General features: G+C 34.7%; 1 pseudogene across 1 annotated transcript in view; it reads right to left on the reverse strand.

Moving 5' to 3' along the window:
- LOC309620717 (ferritin heavy chain pseudogene) overlaps positions 1-18,318 on the reverse strand; it is a 501,140-nt pseudogene that overhangs the window by 14,726 nt on the left and 468,096 nt on the right. The window contains exon 2 of the transcript XR_014249902.1: positions 1-17,151. This exon is cut by the window's left edge and continues 14,726 nt beyond it. The product of XR_014249902.1 is annotated as a ferritin heavy chain pseudogene (transcript). The remainder of the gene's footprint in view (positions 17,152-18,318) is intronic.

Consider the following 18,318-nt stretch of genomic DNA (forward strand, 5'->3'; position numbering starts at 1 on the left):
CTGATTTTTCTATTTTAGTCTGTCAATTTTTACTTAATATAGCTTTTTACATCCACTTTAATATGATTCATATTCAATTTTTATAACTTTCCTTAACTGTTTACTGTCACTCTGTGCCTTTTTTATTAAATTGTTTCTACTCAACACCATAGAGTTTAATCTTGCTTTTAAATCTAGTCTGATAATCTCTGCCTTTTGATTCTAGTGTTGGACCATTTATTAACTGAATCAGTACAGTACAGTACAGGTGTTTACTTTGTCTTTACTGCAGACCCAATTTTCTGTCATATATAATTTCTCTACAGTCTGATGAACTTCTTTTATCAGTTATTATATTGTATGTCCATTTGGGACAAATTCTCTCAGCTTTCCCTGCTGAGAAAGTTTTTATTTCATATTCATAGATTGCAAAGATATTCTTCTTTGTTTTATTCCAGCAGGTATATAAAGTTTTTACACTTATGTCCATGATCATCCTGAAATGAAATTTTGTGTGTGGAGTAAGATAGCATCCAAGTTCATTTTTTCCCCATAATCATATCCAGTTGTCCCAGTATCATTTGTTGATAAGACAGACTTTCTTTTCCCCATTAAATTGTAGAAATATATTTGTGGAAAGTCAAATGACCGTATAAGCTTAGGTCTCATTCTGAATTCCCTATTTTATTCCGTTTATTGATTCATCTATCCATATATTAATACCATTCTGTCTTAGTTAATGAAGCTTCTTTGTAAGTCTTGATATCTGGTACTAAATGTCACACAATATCACTATCCTTTTGAAAACTAATACTAGCTCTTCTGTAGCATAAATTGTAGAATCAGACTGTCAGTTTCTTCAGTATCATAGCAATGTTCTCTCAATTAATGAACATAAATAATCCCTCCATTTATTTAACCATTCTTTAATATTCCTTATCTATGTCATGGGGTTTTCAGTCATGAGCTCTTGGGAATTTTCATTAAATTATTCCTAACTCTTTAATATTTTCATGCCACTTTAATGATATTTCAGAATTAAAATTCTCAATATTTTGTTGCTAGTATATGTTAATGCAATTGCTTTTTTATATTTTAACTTATGTGAGTTAGAGTTCTAATATTTTTATTAATGGATTCCTGTAGATTTTTTCTAACATATAATCATACTCTCTGAAAATAACAATAGTTTTACTTCTTATCCAATATTTATGTATTTATTTACTCTTTTGTCTTATTGATTGGTTAAGACCTACTTCTAATGTTGATTAGAAGTAATGAAGCAGACATCCCTGACTTTTCCCTATTTTAGGTGGAAACTTCAATATCATAACAGTAAGCTTGATGTTAGCTATAGATCTTTGCTAGAAGCATTTTAGCAGACTGAGGGAGTTCCCTCCTACTTACAGTGTGCTGAAATTAGTTATTATGATTTAGTGTTGAATTTCTTTAAAAAAAATTCTTTTCTATATCTATTGAGATCATTATTTTTGCTTCTTATTTTTTAAATAGATTTGTGGTGATTTAGATGGATTTTAGAATTTTAAACCAACCTCACATTCCTGAGATAAACCCACTTTATTATAATCTATTTTCCTTTTTCTTAAATATTGATGGATTCAATTCATAATGTTTTCTTAAGGAATTTTGATGCTATGCTCCTGAGTAGTTTTGAACTATAAATTAATTTTCTTATAATGCCCTTGTCAGGCTTTTGTATCAAGATCACATTGTCTCATACAATCAGTTGTGACATGTTCTTATTTCTGTTATTTTCTAAAAATGTTTGTGCGAGATTGGTGTTATTTCTTCCTTAAATGTTTGATGGTATTCACCAGTAAAATTGTCTGGGTGTGTAATTAACTATCATTATTGTGCAACCTTCATACCAGGGAGGGAAAGTGTAGCTTCATGCATCGGGACCCTGCCTTTTCCAAGGGGGTTTCTCAGATGACTGCCTTCTGTTTTGGAGCTCTGACGAATCTGGCACAATCTAGCCACCACAGGGAGAATAGAAGTGCACATTGGGATGGTAGAATGCCATTGATCTTATCTCCTGCTCTACACAGTGAGCAGACAAAAAAATCTCAGCTCTCAGCTTCCCCCTTGGGAAGGAAAGAGTTGACCCATGCATCCAGCAATCCATCCTCTCCAGGGCTGCACAAAGGAATGGCATCTGTACTGTATAGCACAGGGAACTATATTCAATATCCTGTCATAAACCATAATGGAAAAGAATATAAAGGATAGAGTGTCTGTATGTGTATAACTGAGTCACTTTGCCATACAGCAGAGATTGGCACAACATTGTATATCAAGTATACTTCAATTAAAGAAAAATAAAAATAAAAAAAAAGAAATAGCATCTGTTTCACCAGTTCTGAAGTTCTGATGGGCCAGTGGCAGCTCGTGTGTGGATGCCATTGTTTCTCTCCCATGATCAACACAGTGCTAATGGATAAAAAATCCCAGTTTTCAGCTTGCCCCTGAGAAGGAAAAGAGTTGATCTGTATGTCCAGTGCCCCCACTTTTCCAGGGCTGACCAAAGAACTAACATCGATCTCACTAGTCTTGAAGCTCTGATAGATCTAGCACAGTCTAGCCACCTGGTGAAGAATGGAGGTAGCAGCTTGGGCTGGTAGATGCCATAGCTACCCCTACCTCCTGGGCTCAGCATGGAGGGAGTGGACAAAAGCCACAGATGCCTGCTTTTCCCTGGGGAGGGAAAGAGTTGGTAGAGGTCCCCCAAATCTCTGGCCGGGCTGATTGGCAGGGGTCTTCTTCTGTATGAGGCAAGTCAGTGAAGACTGAAAGAGGTGTCTGCTTTGTCAAATGCATAGACACCAACACAGAGAACCTATGAAAATGAGTAATCAGATAAAGATGTTCCAAACAAAGGAAACAGAGAAATCTCCAGAAACCAACCCTAATGAAACAGTTATGTGATTTTCCTTATAGAAAATTAGAAATAGCTCTTATAAAGATGGACAATGAGGTAGTGGGTAAATCACTTTTTAATTCTAGTATAAAAGTTAAAGACAAAAGTATTTTTAAAAACTATACCTAAAAATGTGTTAAAGGATACACAATATGAATACCTGTAAATTGTGACGTGTATTCATATGACACCCACTCTGAAAGATTTAAAAAAAAAAAAAAACACGGTGAAAAGTTTCATTTAAATTCTTTCCAAACCCAAGGATCCTTAGGCAGTAAGCAAACTCTAGCAGCATTATCAAAATCCTCCACAAGTTTGCAAATGCTTGAATGTCAGGCTTGAGACGTAGAGTCTCTCCACGTTAGATGCTTTCTCTTGCGGGAAGTAAGAGGAAACCTAGAGGTTGTATGGTGCCTGTCATGGCAGGAGAAAGCTGACTTCTGGAGATAGTAAATTCTGACAATGATAACATGGACTGGAGAGGGGAGAAGTTAAAGTGTAGAGCATAGTTGAACTCTAGTTATCAGCTTAAAAAAAGACTGCTATAAGATATCATATTCTTATAAAATATAATAATATTATATAATTATATGTATTACATAACCCCAAAGTAACCAAAAAATACCTATAGAAATTACGCAAAAGAAAAAGAGAAAGGAATGAAAGTATATCAATTTAAAATATCAAAAAAACACAAAGCAAGATGAAGGGGAAAAAACAGACAAAAGAATTAAAAGACTAACAGAAAACAATGAATGGCAATAGTAAATACTTTCCTAAGAATAATAATTTAAATGTAAATAGATTAAATTCTCCAATTAGAAGACATAGAATGGCTGAAGGGATAAAAAGCTGGACTAACTATATGCCATCTACAAGAAAATCACTATTTTTTTTAATTGAAGTATAGTTGATTCACAGTATTGTGTTAGTTTCAGGTGTACAGCAAAGTGATTCAGTTCTATTCAGTTAAATACATATATGTATATTTCATATTATTTTTCATTATAGGTTATTACGAGATACTGAATATAGTACCCTGTGAAAAAGGATGAAATATTGAAATATTGCCATCTGCAGCAACTTGGATGGACCTAGAAACTATCGTACTAAGAAAATCACTTTAGATTTAAGGACACATATAGGCAGAAAGTGTAAGGATGAAAAGAGATAATATTCCATGTCACTGGTAAACAGTAGAGAGCAGGGTTGGCTGATTTTATCAGGCAAAATAGATTTTAAATTACAAATTCTCACAAGAAACAAAGAAGGATATTATATAATGATAAAGGGTCAATCCACCAGGAAGATATTTGCACTCAGTATCAGAGCATACACTGGTAGAACTGAAGGAAGAAATAGATAGCAATACAGTAAGAGTAAGAGATTTCAATACCACACTTTCAAGAAGGGACGGAATATACAGACAGAAGATCAGTAAGCAAACAGAGGACTTCAATAACACTATAGAACAAATGTAACAAACAAAGTTTCTACAACTTTCCACTCAATACCACAATACACCACAATACACATTCTTCTCAACTGAGAATGGATCTTTCTCCAGGATAGATCACATGTTAGATCATGAAGCAAGTCTTAACAAATTTAAGATTAAAATCATACCAAGTATCATTTCTGATCACAGTGGAATGAAAATAGAAATCAGTAGCAGAAGGAAAACTGAAAAATTCACAAATATGTGGAAATTAAACCATACACTCTTGAACAACAATTGGGTCAAAAAAGAATCAGAGGAAACTAGTAAATACCTCGAGACAAAAATAAAAACACAACATACCAAAATATATGAAATTGAGAAAAAGAGTACTAAGAGGAATGTTCATAGTTAGAAAAGTCTACATTATAAAAGAAGAAAGATCTCAAAAAATCTAACTTCATACCTCAAGGATTTAGAAAAAGAAAAAGCCCAAAGTTAGCAGAAGGAATTAAAAAAACAAAGACAGAAATAAACAAAATAGAAAATGGAAAAACAATAGAAAAAGCCAGTGAAACTCAGAACTGTTTTTTGAAAAGATTTTTTAAAAAGCGAAAAAACCCTTGGATAGACTAAGAAAAAGAGAGAACAATCAGTATCAGAAATGAGAGACATTACAACTTATGCCACAGAAATACAAAGAATCATAAGGACACTACTATGGACAATTATATACCAACAAGCTGAATAGTCTAGAAAAGATGAGTAAATTCCTGGAAACATACAACCTACCAAGACTAAAACATGACAAAAGTCTGAACAGACCTATATCTAATATGGAGATTGAATCAGTCATTAAAAACCTCCCAACAAAGAAAAGCGCAGAGTCAGATGGCTTCACTAGTGAATTCTTAGGAAAAAATACCAGTCTTTCTCAAGCTTTTCCACAAAATTGACGAGGAGGGAACACTTCCAGACTCATTTAATGAGTCCCTCACTACCCTGACACTAAAGCCAGACAAAGATCTACAAGAAAGTAGGTGAGAGAGAGAGAATCATAAAAATGTATTACCTTATCAAAAATAAATTGATTGTAAAAGAAAATTGGAGATAGTAAGACAGCAAGAAAGGGTCAAAACTTTCAAGTATTATTTTTATTATTGCTTTCCTTAAACATTTGTAATATATGTTTCTTATATAAGAAAGCCTTTCCTAGCCTCTCAAATCTAAGTATTTACTATATCTAATACAATTGAATTTTTGCATATGTTGTGAGGAAGGAATAAAAACTTATTTTCCCCATCTGGAAAATTGTTCTAGCATCATCTATATCATCTATCTACCTATCTATCTATCTATCATCTATCTATCTATCTATATCTATCTATTTTTATTTTGATATGTATTTTACATAAATAATAGTACATAAAACAATGCAAAGAATAATTATGAAGTATGTGTAATTTGTAACAACCAAAGTGAAAAAAATAGATCATTTTTAGTATCTCAGAAATCCCTCATGTGTCTATCCTTTCCCCCATTCTAAATATTTTGACTTTTATGATAATTATTACCTTGCTTTTCTTTATAATTTTACTACTTATATGAACATGTCTATAAATATATTATTTTTCCTTGATTTTGAGTGTGATGCAAAGTGAGCACACTACTGTATTACTTTCTTTTTTATTTATTGCTCAACATTGTGACAATCTAACATCATTAAATATAGCTGTAGTTATTTCATTTGTTTTGCCGTATACTATTTTATTGTATGAATATCTCCAAGTTTGTTCATTCTACTATTGATAGACATTTGAAGTTTTTTCCAATTGAAAATCATTACAAACACTGCTGCTGCAAATATTTTTCATATCTACTAGCAAGCATGTACAAGATTCATTCTGCTTTATATACTTAGATGGGATATTGCTATATTACAAGTCAAGTGTTATTTAAATGAGTAGATAATGCTAATATTTTTTCCAACATAGTTGAACAACTTACAATCTACCAGTCATTCATGAGATTCTCCTTTGGTTCACAATTCTACCAACAATTGGTGTCATCAGAGGTTTTAGTAATTGCCAATCTGGTATGTGTGCAATAATGTTTCGTTGAGATTTTAATTTGAATTTGTCTGATTTACTAATGAAGTTAAAGGTATGTTTACATGTTTAGTGGTAATTGGTATATCCTCTTTTGTAAAGTATAGTAAAATTTATGGCCCATTTTTAAAAACTGGTATTTGGAGATTTTCTTAATGGCTTCTTGTAATTTTTGTTTGTTGGTATGTATTATATACATATACTTAGTTAAATATACATGTTGCAAACATCCTCTCCTTACTTTCTTTTACCTTCTCACAGTTTTGTGTCTTTAGACGAAGAGAGATTAAGTTTAATGTAATTGAGTTTATCAGTATTTCCTTCATGCATATGGCAGTTTTCATCTAGTTTAACACATCTTTCCCTCAAGATGAAATCATAAAAATATTGTCTTATGCATCTTCTAAAAATGTATAGTTTCCCCTTTCATGCGTTAGTCATTTTTTCTGCCTGGAATTGATTTTTATAGCATTTGTAAAATTTGGGATATATTTTATATAGCATATAATTCAGCATTTTTAAAGTGTACACCTAAGTGGATTATAATATATTTACTATGTTGTATAGCCCTCACCACTGTCTAATTCCAGAACTTTCCACTACCCCATAATGAAACCATAGTCATTAGGAGTTAATGTCAATCACCCATCACTCCCATCCCCTGACAATCACTATTCTACTTTCAGTCTCTGTGGATTTGCCTATTCTGCACATTTCATATAAATGTTATCATAAAATGTGACATTGGAAAATTATAGACCTTCTAGATTCCCTTCTAGATCCCAGGAATATTTTGCAACTTTCCAAAGTTTTAGGGACGTTCCTCCTGTGTTAGTTGCTAGGGCTACCATAACAAAATATCACAGACTGTGTGGCTGAAACCACAGAAATTTATTTTCTCACAGTTCTAGAGACTTCAAGTTCTAGAGCAAGGTGTTGGCAGGTTTGATTTCTCCTGAGGCCTCTCTCACATGGCCTTTTCTCTGTGTGCACACATCTCCAAATATGGTCATATTCTAAGATTCTGGGTTAGGGTTTCAACATATGAATTTTGAGGGGACACAATTCATTCCATAAAACCTCCCAAACTTTTTGGTTAGTCTATTGTTTTCCACAGCTGTTACACAACACCTGTCATCTCAGGTGGCAGGAACCTAAGATTGTTTTAGCCTGCAAGGTTTGCAGGAAATGCTGCCCCCAATTTGTAAGCTGCTTTAACACTAAACCTGCAAGTTACTAACATAAAAGCTAACGTTTGAGCCAGTTTTCCAGGGAGATACTAGACAGGTCAGAACAAATAATTAATTACAACTCTATGTGAATAAGGTCTGTTCTTTTGCCTTTGGTGCCAAGAAAGTGGTCCAGTGGTCTGTTATTTTCATGGCTACCATGGAGAAAGGGAGCTGGGTATGGGAATGGGGTAAGTTAAATGCCACAAAATTCTCAGTTCTTACTGAGAATCGTTCTTTTCTTTTTTTTCTTTTTTTGAGCAAGTACATTCTCCAGATTGTTGCAAGCCTTGGTAAGTTGCCAGAATCTAAAAAAAAGTTGATTCTGACAGTTTTTGCCTGTTTTTTCTTGCTTTTATGCATGGTAGAATTGGGGATCCTTTATTCTGCCATTTTTGCTGATGTCAACCTGGAATTGATCTTTGCATATGAGATGCAGTAAAAGTCCTGTTTCATATGATTCATCAGTTGTCACCACATGACTTTTTGTAAAGTTCATCCTTTCTTGCTTTTCTTCAAGGCCATTTCTTTTGTACATCAATTGTCCATACATAGGTTACTCAGTTTCTAGGATTTTTATTTTCATTCTGAGTGATTTATTTACCCATACATGTCCAAATACCATGCTGTCTGATTATTTTACTTTAAAATAAGTACATTTTTAAGCTATTTTTAATTTATTTTTTTAGTGAAGTATAGTTGATTTACAATGTTGTGTTAGTTTCTGGTGTACGGTAAAGTGATTCAGTTTTATATATATATTCAATTTCATATATATATATATATTCTTTTTCATATTCTTTTCCATTATGGTTTATTACAGGATATTGAATATAGTTCCCTGTGCTATATAGTAGGACCTTGTTTTTTGTCTATTTTATATATAGTAGACTGTATCTACTAATCCCAAACTCCTAATTTATCCCTCCCCCATCCCTTTTCCCCTTTGGTAACCTTAAGTTTATTTTCTATGTCTGTGAGTCTGTTTCTGTTTCATAAATAAGTTCATTTGTGTAGTATTTTAGATTCCATCCACATATAAGTGGTATCATATGATATTTGTCTTTCTGACTTATTACTTCATTTAGTATAATAATTTCTAGGTCCATCCATGTTGCTGCAAATAGCATTATTTCATTCTTTTATGGCTAAGTAGTGTTCCATTGTATATATGTACCACATCTTCTTTACCCATTTATCTGTCAATGAACATTTAGGTTGCTTTCATGTTTGCCTGTTGTAAATAGTGTTGCTATGAACATAGGAGTGCATGTATCTTTTCGAATTATAGTTTTCTCCAGATATATGCCCAGGAGTGGGATTGCTGGATCATACGACAACTCTATTTTTAGTTTTTTGAGGAGTCTGCATACTGTTTTCCATAGTGGCTGCACCAATTTACATTCCCTCTAACAGTATAAGAGGGTTCCCTTTTCTCCACAGCCTCTCCAGCATTTGTTATTTGTAGACTGTTTAATGATGGCCATTCTGACCAGTGTGAGGTGGTACTTCATTGCAGGTTTGATTTGCATTTCTTTAATAATTAGCGATGTTGAGCATCTTTTCATGTGCATATTGGCCATCTGTGTGTCTTCTTTGGAGAAATGTCTATTTGGATCTTCTGTCCATTATATGATTAGGTTGTTTGGTTTTTTTGTTACTTACTTGTACGAGCTGTTTTCATGTTTTGGAATTTAAGCCCTTGTCAGTCGCATTGTTTGCAAATACTTTATCCTGGTCTGTAGGTTGTCTTTTTGTTTGGTTGATGGTTTCCTTTGCTGTGAAAAAGCTTATAAGTTTGATTAGGTCCCATTTGTTTATTTTTGCTTTTATTTCTGTTGCCTTGGGAGACTGACCTAAGAAAACATTGGTACAATTTATGTCAGAGAATGTTTTTCCTGTGCTCTCTTCTAGGAGTTTTATGTTATCATGTCTTATATTTAAGTCTTTAATCCATTTTGAGTTTATTTTTGTGTAAGGTGTGAGGGAGTGTTCTAACTTCATTGACTTACATGTGGCTGTCCAGCTTTCCCAACACCATTTGCTGAAGAGACTGTCTTTTCTCTATTGTATATTCTTGCCTCCTTTGTTGAAGACTGACTGTAGGTTCGTGGGTTTATTTCTGGGCTCTCTCTTCTATTCCATTGATCCATATGTCTGTTTTTGTGCCAGTACCATTCTGTTTTGATTACTGTAGCTTTGTAGTATTGTCTGAAGTTTGGGAGGGTTATGGCTCCTACTTTGTTCTTTTTCCTCAGGGTTCATTGGCAATTCTAGGTCTTTCATGGTACCATATAAGTTTTAGGGTTGTTTGTTCTAGTTCTGTGAAAAATGTCATGGGTATTTTGATAGGGACTGCATTAAATCTGTAGATTGCTTTTGGTAGTAATACCATTTTGACAATATTAATTCTTCCAATCCAAAAGCATTGGATATCTTTCCATTTCTTTGAATCATCTTCAGTTTCCTTCCTCAATGTTTTATAATTCTCAGCATATAAGTCTTTCACCTCCTTGGTCAGGTTTATTCCTAAGTATCTTTTTTTTTTTCCTGATAAGATTTTAAAAGGGATTTTTTTTTTTTTACTTTTCCTTTCTGATATTTTATTTTTAGTGTAAAGAAACACAACAGATTTCTGTATTTTAATCTTGTATCCTGCTACCTTGCTGAATTTGTTTATCAGTTCTAGTAGTTTTGTGTAGAGTCTTTAGGGTTTTCTATATATTGTATAATGTTATCTGCATATAATGACAATTTTACCTCTTCTCTTCCTCTTTGGATACCTTTTATTTCTTTTTCTTGTCTGATTGCTGTGGCTAGGACTTCCAATACTATGTTGAGTAGAAGTGGTGAGAATGAGCATCCTTGTTTCCAGATTTTACTGTGAAGTCTTTCAGATTTTCACTGTTGAGTTTTATGTTGACTGTTGGTTTATCATAAATAGCTTTTATTATGCTGAGATATGTTCCCTCTATACCCACTTTGTTAAGAGTTTTTATCATGAATGGATGTCTAATTTTATCAAAAACTTTTTCTGCATCTATTGAAATGATTATGTGGTTTTTGTCTTTTCTTTTGTTGATGTGGTATATCACATTAATTGTTTTGCATATGTTGAACCATACTTGTGACCATGGGATGAATCCAACTTGATCGTGGTGTATGATCTTTTTTTATGTGTTGTTGCATTCAGTTTGCTAATATTTTGTTGAGAACTTTTGTATCTATATTCATCAAAGATATTGGCCTGTAGTTTTCTTTTTAGGTAGTGTCTTTGTCTGGTTTTGGTATCAGGGTGATGGTGGCTTCATAGAATGACTTTGGAAGTGTTCCCTCCTATTCAATCCTTAGGAGGAATTTGAGAAGGATCAGTATAAGTTCTTTGTATGTTTGGTAGAATTCCCCAGTGAAGCCATCTTGTTCTGGACTTTTGTTTGCAGGGAGTTTTTCTTATTACAGATTCTATTTCACTTCTAGTGATTGATCTGTTCAAATTATCTATTTATTCTTGATTCACTTTTGGTGAGCTGTATGTCTCTAGAAACTTGTCCATTTCTTCTAGGTTGTCCAATGTTGGCATATAATTGTTCATAGTATTCTCTTATGGGTTTTTGTAATATTTCTGTGGTATCAGTTGTTATTTCTCCTCTTTCATTTCTTATTTTGTTTATTTGGGTCCTTTATCTTTTCTTCTTGGTGAGCCTGGACAGAGGTTTGTCAATTTTGTTTACCCTTTCAAAGAACTAGCTCTTGATTTTATTGATATTTTTCTATTTTTTTTCTATTTTTTTAATCCCTATTTCATTTCTTTCCTCTCTGATCTTTATCATTTCTTTCCTTCTGGTGACTTTAGGTTTTGTTTGTTCTTTTTCTAATTTTTGGGGGTGGTAGGTTGTTTATTTGAGATTTTTCTTGTTTCTTTGAGGAAGGCCTGTATCACTGGGGACTTCCCTCTTAGGAATGCTATTGCTGCATCCCATAGATCTTGTATGGTTGTGTTTTCATTGTCATTTGTCTCAAGGTATTTTTTAATTTCCTCTTTGATTTCATCGTTGCCCCATTGGTTTTTTAGTAGCATGTTGTTTAGTCTCCATGTAATCATTTTTTTCTTGTTTTTCTTTCTGTGGTTGATTTCTATTTTCATATTGTGGTCAGAAAAGATGCTTAAATTGACTTCTATCCTCCTAAATTTGTTGAGGTTTGTTTTGTATGTAGGCAGTCCTAGAGAATGTTCCATGTGCACTTGAAAAGAATGTGTATTCTATTTTTTTTGGATGTGATGTACTAAAAATATCAATTAAGTCTAACTGTTCTATTGTATCATTTAGGATATCTGTTGCCTTCTTGATTTTTTGTCTGGAAGATCTGTCCATTGATGTGAGTGGGTTTTTAAAGTCTCCTACTATTTTTGTTTTCCTGTTAATTTCTCCCTTTATGTCTGTTAGTATTTGTTTTATGTATTTAGGTGCTACTATATTGGGTGCATATATGTTAATGAATATAATATCCTCTTCTTATATTGATCCTTGTATCATTATGTAGTATCCTTCTTTATCTTTCTTTATGGCCTTTGTTTTAAAGTCTATTTTGTCTGGTATGTCTGTTGCTACCCTGATTTCTTCATAGTTTCTAGTTCCTTTTTTACAGTCATCTGCATTTCTATTGGTAGCTTTTCTTAATTCCTTCAGTATTTTCATTACCTCCTTTTTGAATTTGAGGTCTAGTAGACTGGAGAGGTCTGTTTCATTGTTTGTACTTTCAGAGTAGTCCTCTTGATCTTTTAATTGGAAGTGCTTCCTTTGCTTCTTAGTTTTACTTATATTTCTCTGACTCTATGAGTTTAAGAGAAACAGTTATCTACTATAGTCTTGGAGGGTTCTTATGTGGGAACATCCCCATGTAGGCTGCATGAGTCTCATATTTTTGGTGCAAGGGCTGTTTTTAGTATGGATGCCTGCCACATTTTCTCTCAGTGTGTGTAGGCTGTTATCCCCTTTGTAGGGGGTGTGACTGGTGTTGTGGTGACCAGAGCCTGCACTGGATGTTGAGCAGGCCTCCTCTTTGCTCTGTGGTTGTCACAGTCCTGTTGGGTACAGGGTCTGCTCCCCAGTTTTTGCAGTAGATGCCCCCAGATCTGTTTCTGAACTGTGGTGTGAGGTAGGAGGAACTGGAGCACTCCCACTGGGAGAGGAGCCACTGAGTATTCCTCCACAGGAGCTGTCCACTAGGAAGTGTGCTCTGTGGTATCACCTGTCACCTGCTGTGCAGGCTCACCAACTACACTGTTTTGGCACTGCCCTCAGCCCTGCCTCAACCTTGGAAATTCAGGCAGTTGGCCCAGGTGTCCCACACGTGCTGTGTTCACAAAGCCCTTAACGCATATCTGTTGGCACAGAACCACTGAGGTCAGGCACCAGGACCACCATAGTCCCACACTTGGACCTGCCCTTGGAGCTACCAAGTCAGCCCAGACCCAAGCCCTATCTCTACATGTGTGCGCTTGCAGAGCCTATAGCTTGCTATCGCCAGACCTGCCCCAGGCATGGGAGCACCAGTAATCGTCTCAGATGTCCTGCAGGCAGTGAGTTTACAAAGCCACCTGTGGTGCATAAATCCACTGATCACACAGTGACTGCTTCTGAAGTCTTGGGGCTCCTGGGGATTGGCTTGGATTTCAGCCCACCTCTGCATGTGGGCAACCTGCAGGTGCTTATGTGCTCCCAGAACTCCACACCCACTGTGACCATGCTGAAAATGAGGCTGCTCCAGTAGGCCCCACCCTTAGAGCATGCATGTTAACAATGGGGCTTCAGTGGCAGTTTAAGAAAATTGAAATAGTATCAAGTATCTTTTCTGACCACAATGCTATGAGACTAGATATCAGTTACAGGAAAAAAATCTGTAAGAAATAAAAACACATGAAGGCTAAACAATACGCTACTAAGTAACCAAGAGATCACTGAAGAAATCAAAGAGGAAATGAAAATGTACCTAGAAATAAATGACAATGAAAACTTGATGACTGAAAACCTATGGGATGCAGCAAAAGCAGTTCTATGAGGGAAGTTTTTAGCAATACAATCCTACCTCAAGAAAAAAGAAAAATCTCAAATAAACAACCTAACCTTACACCTAAAACAATTAGAGAGAGAAGAACAAAAAAACTCCAAAGTTAGCAGAAAGAAAGAAATCATAAAGATCAGATAAGAAATAAATGAAGGAAACAGTAGCAAAGATCAATAAAACTAAAAGCTGGTTCTTTGAGAAGATAAACAAAATTGATAAACCATTATCCAGACGCATTACTAAAAAAAGGGAGAAGACTCAAATCAATAGAATTGGAAATGAAAAAGGAGAAGTAACAACTGACACTGCAGAAATACAAAGGATCATGAGAGATTACTACAAGCAACTCTATGCCAATAAAATGGACAACCTGGAAGAAATGGTCAAATTCTGAGAAAAGCACAACCTTCTGAGACTGAACCACGAAGAAATAGAAAATATAGACACACCAATCACAGGCACTGAAATTGAAACTGTGGTTAAAAATATTCCAACAAGCAAAAGTCCAGGACCAGATGGCTTCACAGGTGAATTCTATCAAACATTTAGAGAAGAGCTAACACCTATCCTTCTCAAACTCTTCCAAAATATAGCAGAGGGAGGAACACTCCCAAACTCATTTGGCAAGGCCATCATCACCCTGATACCAAAACCAGACAAAGTTGTCACAAAAAAAAAAGAAAACTACAGGCCAATATCACCAATGAACATAGATGCAAAAGTCCTCAACAAACTACTAGCAAACAGAATCCAACAGCACATTAAAGGGATCATACACCATGATCAGTGGGGTTTATCCCAGGAATGCAAGGATTCTTCAATATATGCAAATCAATCAATGTGATACACCATATTAACAAATTGAAAGATAAAAACCATATGATAATCTCAACAGATGAAGGAAAAGGTTTCAACAAAATTCAACACCCATTTATGATAAAAACCCTCCAGAAAGTAGGCATAGAGGGAACTTACCTCAACGTAATAAAGGCCATATATGACAAACTCACAGCCAACATCATTCTCAATGGTGAAAAGCTAAAACCATTTCCTCTAAGATCAGGAACAAGACAAGGTTGTCCACTCTCACCACTATTATTCAACCTAGTTTTGGAAGTTTTAGCCACAACAATCAGAGAAGAAAAAGAAATAAAAGGAATCCAAACTGGAAAAGAAGAAAGTAAAGCTGTCACTGTTTGCAGATGACATGATACTATACATAGAGAATCCTTAACATGCTACCAGAAAACTACTAGAGCTAGTCAGTGAACTTGGTAAAGTAGCAGGTACAAAATTAATGCACAGAAATCTCTTGCATTCCTAAAGATGCTACCAGAAAATTACTAGATGCTACCAGAATCCTAAAGATGCTACCAGAAAGCTACTAGAGCCAGTCAATGAATTTGGTAAAGTAGCAGGATACATAATTAATGCACAGAAAACTTTTGCATTCCTATACACTAATGATTAAAAATCTGAAAGAGAAATTAAGGAAACACTCCCATTTACCACTGCAACAAAAAGAATAGAATACCTAGGAATAAACCTACCTAAGGAGACAAAAGACCTGTATGCAGAAAACTGTGACACTGATGAAAGAAATTAAAGATGATACCAACAGATGGAGAGATATACCATGTTCTTGGATTGGAAGAAGCAACATTGTGAAAATGACTATACTACCCAAAGCAATCTACATATTCAGTGCAATCCCTGTCAGACTAACAATGGCATTTTTCACAGAACTAGAACAAAAAATTGCACAATTTGTATGGAAACACAAAAGACCCCGAATAGCCAAAGCAATCTTGAGAAAGAAAAACGGAGCTGGAGGAATAAGGCTCCCTGACTTCAGACTATACTACAAAGCTACAGTAATCAAGACAGTATGGTACTGGCACAAAAACAGAGATATAGATCAATGGAACAGGATAGAAAGCCCAGATATAAACCCACACACATATGGTTACCTTATCTTTCATAAAGGAGGCAAGAATATACAATGGAGAAAAGACAGCCTCTTCAGTAAGTTTTGCTGGGGAAACTGGACAGCTACAGGTAAAAGAATGAAATTAGAACACTCCCTAACACTATACACAAAAATAAACTCAAAATGGATTAAAGATCTAAATGTAAGGCTAGACACTATAAAAGTCTTAGAGGAAAACATAGGCAGAACACTCTATGACATAAATCACAGCAAGATCCTTTTTGACCCACCTCCTAGAGTAATGGAAATAAAAACAAAAATAAACAAATGGAACCTAATGAAACTTGAAAGCTTTTGCACAGCAAAGGAAACTATACACAAGACATAAAGCCAACCCTCAGAATGGGAGAAAGTATTTGCATATGAAGCAACTGACAAAGGATTAATCTCCAAAATATACAAGCAGCTCATGCAGCTCAATATTAAAAAAACAAACAACCCAATCCAAAAATGGGCAGAAGACCTGAATAGACATTTCTCTAAAGAAGATATACAGATTGCCAACAAACAGATGAAAGGCTGCTCAACATCACTAATCATTAGAGAAATGCAAATCAAAACTACAATGAGGTATCACCTCACACCAGTCAGAATGGCCACCATCAAAATATCTACAAACAATAAATGCTGGAGAGGGTGTGGAAAAAAGGGAACCCTCTTGCACTGTTGGTGGGAATGTATAATTGATACAGCCACTATGGAGAACAGTATGGAGGTTCCTTAAAAACCTAAAAATAGAACTACCATATGACCCAGCAATCCTACTACTGAGCATATACCCTGAGAAAACCATAATTCAAAGAGTCATGTACCACAGTGTTCATTGCAGCACTATTTATAATAGCCAGGACATGGAAGCAACCTAAGTGTCCATCGACAGATGAATGGATAAAGAAGAGGTGGCACATATATACAATGGAATATTACTCAGCCATAAAAAGAAACGAAATTGTGTTATTTGTAGTGTGGTGGATGGACCTAGAGTCTGTCATACAGAGTGAATTAAGTCAGAAAGAGAAAAACAAATACCGTATGCTAACACATATATATGGAATCTAAGAAAAAAAAAAGGTCATGAAGAACCTAGGGGCAAGACGGGAATAAAGACCCAGACTTACTAGAGAATGGACTTGAGGACATGGGGAGGGGGAAGGGTAAGCTGGGACAAAGTGAGAGAGTGGCATGGACATATATACAGTACCAAATGTAAAATAGATAGCTAGTGGGAAGCAGCCACATGGCACAGGGAGATCAGCTCAGTGCTTTGTGACCACCTAGAGGGGTGGGATAGGGAGGGTGGGATGGAGATGCAAGAGGGAGGAGAAATGGGGATAAATGTATATGTATTGCTGATTCACTTTTTTATACAGCAGAAACTAACACACCATTGTAAATCAATTATACTGCAATAAAGATGTTAAAAGAAAAACAAAACCTATTTTGCATTTCAAAAAAAGAATGTATATTCTGCTGCTGTTACACACAGTAATCTATACATGACCATATGTATATGTTAGTTTTGTTTTTCAAATCTTCTCTAGCCTTATTTTTGCATGTTCTGTCATTTACTGACAAAATTCTTTGTCTAGGTATGATGTTTATAATATCAAAATAAATTTCCCAAAGAACTATGGAGATATTTCTCTGTTCTCTAGTCTGATTCTTGTTTTAGGGATTGCTTTTATATTTTCTTTCTGAAGTTAAAAAAATTGAATATTTGTGGTTCAGAAGTTTCACCCAATTGTTTCAGATTTTTAAACTTAAAACAATTCCCTTTTGGACTTTCCATAAAGACACTTAGTTCATTCTTCTATTCAGAGATATTTTACACTATTTATTTCCCTCCTACTCTTCATTGTCTGTAGTCTATTTTTTTTGATCCCTGTTAAAAGGATATTGGAACTATTGCACCCATTTTATGTATCTCAGTTATATTTCTTCTCATCTTTTTATACGTTTTCACTGCACTCCTGGAAAATATCTGAATTTAATCTTATGTTTATTAATTATATCTTCAGCTTGGGTCATTCTGTTATTTAGCCAAAATATTAACTTCTAATTTCAATAAAGTTCATGGACATTAAAAATGACTGCCTCTGAGAGATTCGAGAAAGTATAGCATTATAAAAAGTAGAGGATGAGGATGCAGCAATGAGGGTGCAACTTCAATGTTAGAATTAATAGGAAAATATAAAATATTAATTATAAGATTACCTCATGTGTTCACTTTGCAGAATTTTGATGCTTTCAGTTACATCATGTTGGTTTTCTTCACTAGTTGATTCTTGATTGTATATCCATATTTACATATAATGGTTAAGATTGATTCAGATTGGCCACTTTCTTTAGACATAAATAATTCACCTTTTCTCTTTTCATGAATGCAGGTTTGAATTAACAGGTTACCCTTGGCTTGGATAGTTGTTGAGGGGCATATTGTAGTTACTAGGATTCCTTTAGAGTTTAGTTTTTCCTGGGCTTCTGAATTTAGGGAATCTGTGTCCTTTGTGATGGTTGACAGGAAATTAAAGCACTACGCTTATTCCTATGTAAATTGTCATATTTTAGAG

This window comes from Balaenoptera borealis, assembly GCF_965194805.1.
Source record: "Balaenoptera borealis genome assembly, chromosome: X".
In the NCBI taxonomy this organism is placed as follows: domain Eukaryota; kingdom Metazoa; phylum Chordata; class Mammalia; order Artiodactyla; family Balaenopteridae; genus Balaenoptera; species Balaenoptera borealis.